This window comes from Corella eumyota, chromosome 6, assembly GCF_963082875.1.
Source record: "Corella eumyota chromosome 6, kaCorEumy4.1, whole genome shotgun sequence".
Lineage (NCBI taxonomy): Eukaryota > Metazoa > Chordata > Ascidiacea > Phlebobranchia > Corellidae > Corella > Corella eumyota.
In genome coordinates, this window is record NC_137495.1 from 9,114,781 (window position 1) to 9,121,483 (window position 6,703).

The 6,703-nt window shown below is 31.5% G+C and overlaps 1 non-coding gene across 1 annotated transcript; it reads left to right on the forward strand.

Moving 5' to 3' along the window:
- The first annotated feature begins 4,679 nt into the window (after positions 1 to 4,679).
- Positions 4,680 to 4,753, forward strand: Trnan-guu (transfer RNA asparagine (anticodon GUU)). Its single transcript has one exon. It is a non-coding gene; the product is annotated as a tRNA-Asn (tRNA).
- The last annotated feature ends 1,950 nt before the right edge of the window (positions 4,754 to 6,703 follow it).

A 6,703-nucleotide genomic window follows, 5' to 3' on the forward strand; every position in this document is an offset into this window, starting at 1 on the left:
CATTTTTGGTCGTAAAGGTTAAAAAACAAGAACTCCCTGCATTAAAAACTCAAACCACTAAGCGTGGGTTAAGCCCAGATTAATAAGGTAGTTCCGAAAAAACAACTACCTCGCAGACCCAAACAAATGTAAACAAAAAACTAGTCTGGACGGAAAAACAAACTTGTAGTATGAATTGGTTAACTTTAGTGACACAGCACAAAATTCCTTAATTAACAATATAAAATCTAAACTTGAAAATAATAAACAAAAGCCTAAAAAAAATTATATTATGCCAACGAAAAGAACGTCATTAACTCTTGTACAAGATCTGTCCAAAAAAGAACTCGAAAATAAAATTTATAAACTATTTGAACCTAAACGATGCCATATTGCAAGAAGAAAGATACAAAAAATGTTAAACCAAAAAATAAACAGGAATATCTAAATTGTTATATTCATTTGAAAAGCGAAAACAATGATACAGACGACGAAGTGTAAAAAACTACAAATAACTTTATTTTATACATATACTTATTTTATCTCTCTTCAAAGCGTTATTAAATAATTACCTCTTCTGAAATATTACATTTACCTTTTTTTAATTTTATACACAAACTAAACACTCAAGACAATAAAATGATATATTTTGTGTTATGAAAGTATACCGATAAATTTTAGTGTGGTCATTAAACTTTTGCGCTACGCAACTAGTTTCGATTTATAATAAAATATATTTTAATTTAAATTCGTTTATTGATGCATATAAGAGTAGGATACATAGGCTAATTTATTACAAGCATATTAGCTTAATTGGCATCTTATAAAAAAACAAATTTATTTTTAAATATAGGTATATAAAAATACTAACAAATTTATTTCCACGCTGTGAAACGTCGGCAAACAAAGAAAAGTAAAATATACAGCGAGAGAAAACGAAATCGCAATAGCGAAATCACTTAAGAAAAAAAATGACTTAAGTTTGGCTTTAGTGACACACTAAAAAAAATATAGACACGCTATACCGCTTTGTAAAACACGCTAGAGTAAAATTGTAGTCAGAGCCGGACTAAACTTGTTTTAAAGACCCCCAAAATTAATTGCAAATGTTTTTGAGTGGCAATTTTTTTTTGGGCAATTTTTAGTGTAAAATGGGCAGTAAATTATACATCACAGGATTTTAGCATGTTGCAGACTGAACACAAGAAATGCTCTTCGACGAAAACATAAGTGTCTATTTACGAATGTGCAGAAAATTGATTACGATTTAATTTTTTTTGTTCATAACAATTTGTAAACTCGAATTTATTTTATAAGTTAGGTTTAGTCAACTTAAAGTTCTACAGTTCACTATGACGATAAAAACAGTCATGTTCTTTAGTGAGGTAGTTTACAGCTAAGCAAAGCCTAATTTTCAGTCGAATTACATAAATATTATAGTCAAACCAAAGTTATTTTGTAGTTAAGCCACCAAAGTTTTATAGTCAAACCAAATTATTATGTAGTCGAACAGATTTATTTAGTAGTCAAGCCGCCGATATTATATAGTCAAACCAAAGTTATTTCGTAGTCGAACCACGGTTAAATTCTAGTCAAGCCACCAATGTTTTATAGTTTAACTAAAGTTATTTCGTAGTCGAGCCACCAATATTTTTAAAGCCAAACCAAAGTTTATTTGTATAAACGTGTTTATTTTTATAAACGTGTTTATTTAATAGTAATAAAATCTAACTTCAAATTGCTGTAATTAAAGCCGAATTGTTGCCACCTTTTTATTTTAATTAAAACTAAAAGCAAAATATCAACCTAAAATATTAATAAACAAACAAATACATATTAATAAAAAAAATAAATCTTTGATTTTTGTAGCAATTTCAGAATATTAAAATTACCAAAATTTCATAAGATTTTGCCGTATTTCAAATTCTAGCAAATTCACCTGCGTCGGGTTAAAAAAAATACGTTTCGGCGGCGACGCCAGATCTGATCAACTGTTTGTGCGAATGCGCCAAAAACATTTTACACGGCCGCGTACAATTAAACAGGGACCATAAAAAAAAATTGGAAAAGCATAGGAAAAAATCGCGTTTTGTCGTTTTTTTTCAAACGGGCGGATTCTTAAGCGCGCTTTGGGGTGCAATTATTCTTGCGATCGGTGGTCTTTTGAGCTGATTCTCGCGATGAACTCAGTGTCGAAATTAGCCTTAATCGATCCGCGTATGCTGCAAAACCCTGTCACCCCTACGCACACGATCATGTCCGGGCTTGATCGCGACATGTCGGAAATTACGCAATCTAAAGATCTTTCGGTGGACAAAAAAGTGCGTGCCTACAATCAACGCCTTCAACAATACTTGACGTTTAAGGGGCAAGTCGAAGCGCCAATCCCCATTAAATCGAATCGAACGCAAAACCTGCCCCCCGGCTTCAAAGCTAAAGGAAGTCGCATTCTTGATGTTATTAAAGACTCGCCACGGTTGAGTTGGGATCGAGAGGGTCATTTACTTCACAACGACGTCTCCATTCCGGGTAGTCATATTAGCGAAGTGGTGAACGACGTTTTAAAACAGCGAAAAAACACGTCAATCGGCTCTGAGCTTTTATACAAAGTATTCGAATTGCAGGACTCATTACAAATAAATACAGACTTCCAAAGAAAACAAAGCCGGCAAGAAAGTTGTTGCTCTATTAGCTATATGGAGGAAATATACTACGCTCCGTCCAAGACCGGCAGTTTTGGTGGCGTCGTACCACTCATGCGAGCGAGCAAATTAGGTAAAAAACAAGTAAAACAATGGCTACTCAATCAGAACGTGTACACGCTACATCGCCGAGCACGAAAATATTATCCGCGACGGAAAACTTTTTTTTTTTTCTGTGGTGTGGAGGTGCTTATTGGATCGATAAACGGTTTTAAAGTTTAACCAGATTAAAAGTTCTCTACTGTAGCTTGAACTCCTATCAAATATTTGAAAAATTACACCTAATGTTAAAATCTGGTGTAGTTTTTAAACAAAAACCTATACTTGCTGTTTTAGTATCAGTCTGTGTATATTTTGACCACACATGATGTATTTTTAAAACATTTTGTGTTTGTGTTAAAATGGATTTACTTAAAGGTTTACATTAGGTTCCCATTTCGCAATATTTTTGAAGCCCAGATGTACTTTCTCGGCTTCCATAACTATCTGCAAATCACTTTTGATGTGGATTGGTGAAAACAACCTGATTGTAAAAATAAATTGTCAACAATTTGTTAATAATTGGTAAAATATAGCTTCTTACTAACCTTGGGCTGGGTAGTTTGAAGGAATAGCATCATTATTCAGTATAAGCTTTTTGGCAAATCCCATTGTAAACTGGTTGAAGTTTTTAAAATCTGTGGCTTTAAAATACAAACTACATATTGAAGACTGCTTTTTCAAAGAGTACCCACTCTTCTCGAAGTTGTGGGTGTTTGGGGAAATAAAACATACTAACATCACTGTTGTCAGAATTTCCTTCACAATCAGCTACAACACACCAACTCGGCATTTTAATTAATTGATTTTTTTTAAATGGCTTAGTAATTTGAATAAGTTAAGTCATTTTAAGTGCAAAAAAATAAAATTTATATTTTTGAAAAAGTAAACGAGAATAAGCGAAAATATATAAACAATAAAAATTTTGATTTTCCTTATTACATTTTACTTTGATATTAATTTTATACGTTAATAAGCAGAATGGGCGTTATGGCTTAGTGGAAGCTGGTGATGCACATGTTAACGTTTGTAAAACTGTTTTAATATATTTAGATTGAAAAAGGGGATATCCCTCCCATTTTTTTTTAAAGAACGCAATAATTTATTTGATAAGTAAAATACGATTTAAAATCAATTGATCATTTTTAAAATGAATCTCTATTTATAAATAAAGATAATCATAAACATTAATTAATTAAGATTATCAACTAAATTATTAAATCAAATTTTATGTATTTAAATATTAGGTAAATGTTTATCATTATTATTTTCTTTTTAATTTAAAAGATTGCGGTTCGAGTCCACCCAGGGTCAAATATTTAATCGTCATTTTTTTACAATTTTGTTTTGCAAATTCGATAGAAATGTCGCAAATCAGTCGTTTTTGTGTCGCAATCATTGGCGCGTTTAGCTCTTGAACCGAAAGGTTTGAGGTTCGAGCCCGCCCAAGGACGAAACTAGTTTTTTCTCATTTTTATTATTATTATAATTTTGCTTTGCAAATTTAATAGAAGTGTCGCGAATTAGTCGTATTTGTGTCGCAATATATTGGCGCGTTTTGCTCTTAATCCAAAGTTTGAAGGTTTGGGCCCATTCATGAACGAAATATATTATTACATTTTTATTATATTAATTTTGCTTTGCAAATTCAAAAGCGAAATAATCGTCTCTGTCGCGCAATCGGTTAGGGCGTTCAGCTGTTAGGAGAAAGTTTGAAGGTTTAAGTCCACCCAGGGTCAAATTTATTTTGTTACATTTTTATTATTATAATTTTGATCTTCAAATTTAGACCAAGTGTGGCAAAAATTGTCGTCTCTATGGGGCAATCAGTTAGCGAGTTCGTCTGTTAACCGAAAGGTTGGTTGTTCGAGTCAACCCAAGATCAATTATAATTTTTGTTACATTTTTATTATTATAATTTTGATCTTCAGATTCAATCCAATTGTATCTATGTATGTCGTCTCTGTGGCGTAATCGGTTAGCGCGTTCGGCTGTTAACCGAAAGGTTGGTGGTTCAAGCCCATCCAGGGACGAATTTTTTGTTTGCTTCGTTTTGCAAATTTAATAAAATTGTCACGAATCAGTTGTTGTTGTTGTTGTGTTGCAATGGTTGGCGCATTTGGCTATTAACCGAAAGGCCAACCCAGAGATAAAAAAAGTTTTCTTTATATTTAAAATTTTTCCTTTGCAAATTTGTTTGAAACTCTTTTCACATGGAACTTCTAACTTTGTTTTTCTGGAATTAAACCATTATTTTAATGATTCATTTTAGCTTTTTATTAAAAGCAAATGTTTCTTTTAAGACGAAGGGCAATTTCGTTCTACTGAACAGAAAAGCTGCTCAATAAACATGGATTTAGACATTACTTAATTTAGCGTTTAATTTTAAAAGAAATTAGACAGAATTTTATATTCTTGTAAACAACCGACAACTAAAGGCATTTATTAAAACATAAAATAATGCGTTGTCGGCAACTCTAATGTTCTATTCTCGAAGCACCTCGCGTGATTTTAATTAGTTAATTAAATTTGTATTTAAACTAAAATAAAGCGTTGTTGGCAGGATTCGAACCTGCGCGGTTTTTCTAAGTTTTCTTCTCCGAGCAGCTAGCGTGATTTTAATTAATTAATTAAATTTGAACTAAAACTAAATAAAAAAATTCGTTGTCGGCAGCATTTAAATTTGTGCGGACAGCGCCTAAAAAATTTGTAATTCTATTGCCTTAACCACTCGCCTCGACAACTTTTTTTTCGGCAGGATTCGAACTTGTGCCTGCAGAGCTGAATAGGTTCCTTTTTTATAGCCTTAACCAATCGGTCACGATAACTCTTGCTTTTCCTTCTTGAAGCAGCTATCGTGATTTTATTCAATTATTTAAATGCTCGTCCCATGGCATTGTAATTTTTTCATGGTTTTTGTGTTTTAATTATTTTTATTGGTTACGTGTAGATTTTGGTCCCAATAAGCTAGGTATTTACAGCAATAAGTGTAGATATGCTGTGTAGTTTATTTACAAATTGTCAAATTTTAATCAAACGAATGTTAAATTTTAACATTTTTTATCGAATTTTAATCAAGCGAATCTTTATTTTGGACTAACAATTAATTAAGTTATAAGAAAAATGGCATATTGTTCGTATTTTTAATTTCCTAAACGTAAGCCAATAGATATTCTTTATTACAACTTAAGTTGTAGGATCACATCTGTGAACTACATATATGTTTAATAAATGGGCAAAAGTGATAAAAATTCGAATTGCTGGTTGTGGGTAAATGGCCAGCTGCAAATATTTGTTGCAATTTTTACGTTAATTTACTTTGTTAATAAAGCGATTTAAAATAATTTTTGTCGCAATTACAAAAATAATTATGGTTAATAAATTAAAGACTGTTATTGCCTTTCATTGAAGAAAAGAATTACTTGCCAATTTAAAATTTATTTTATTGCTAAAACAGGTTTTGCAATATAATAACAGTTTTATATATCTAATCGTGTTATTTAAATAAAATGCATATTAAAGGCAATACAAAATGACATTTCCTACCTTAAAATAAACCCCCCAAAAAGGTTTAGAATTCCCGAGGAAATAGTAGTGCACAAAGTTCGCTACGCAAACATCTTGTTTAAACCAACCAAAAAAAATTGACTTAAAATCAACGTTTTCGAAAGATAATAAGGCATAAGGCTGCCAATCACAATTGGGGACTTACTTTAAATTTATATTAATTAGCATCTTAACAAGGCTTTTACACTTACTGGGTTGGCCGAGTGGTTAAGGCGTTGGACTTAAGTTCCAATGGACGAATGTCCGCGTGGGTTCGAACCTTTTTTTTATAAAAAAAATTACACAGTAAATTAAAATATAACCTTTATAATAACTAGACTAAATTTCAGCAAACAAACAAGCATCGATGTCGTAAAATATAACCAAACTAAATTTAAAAGCAAAATATTGATCTTATTTTTTATTAATTAAGCAAG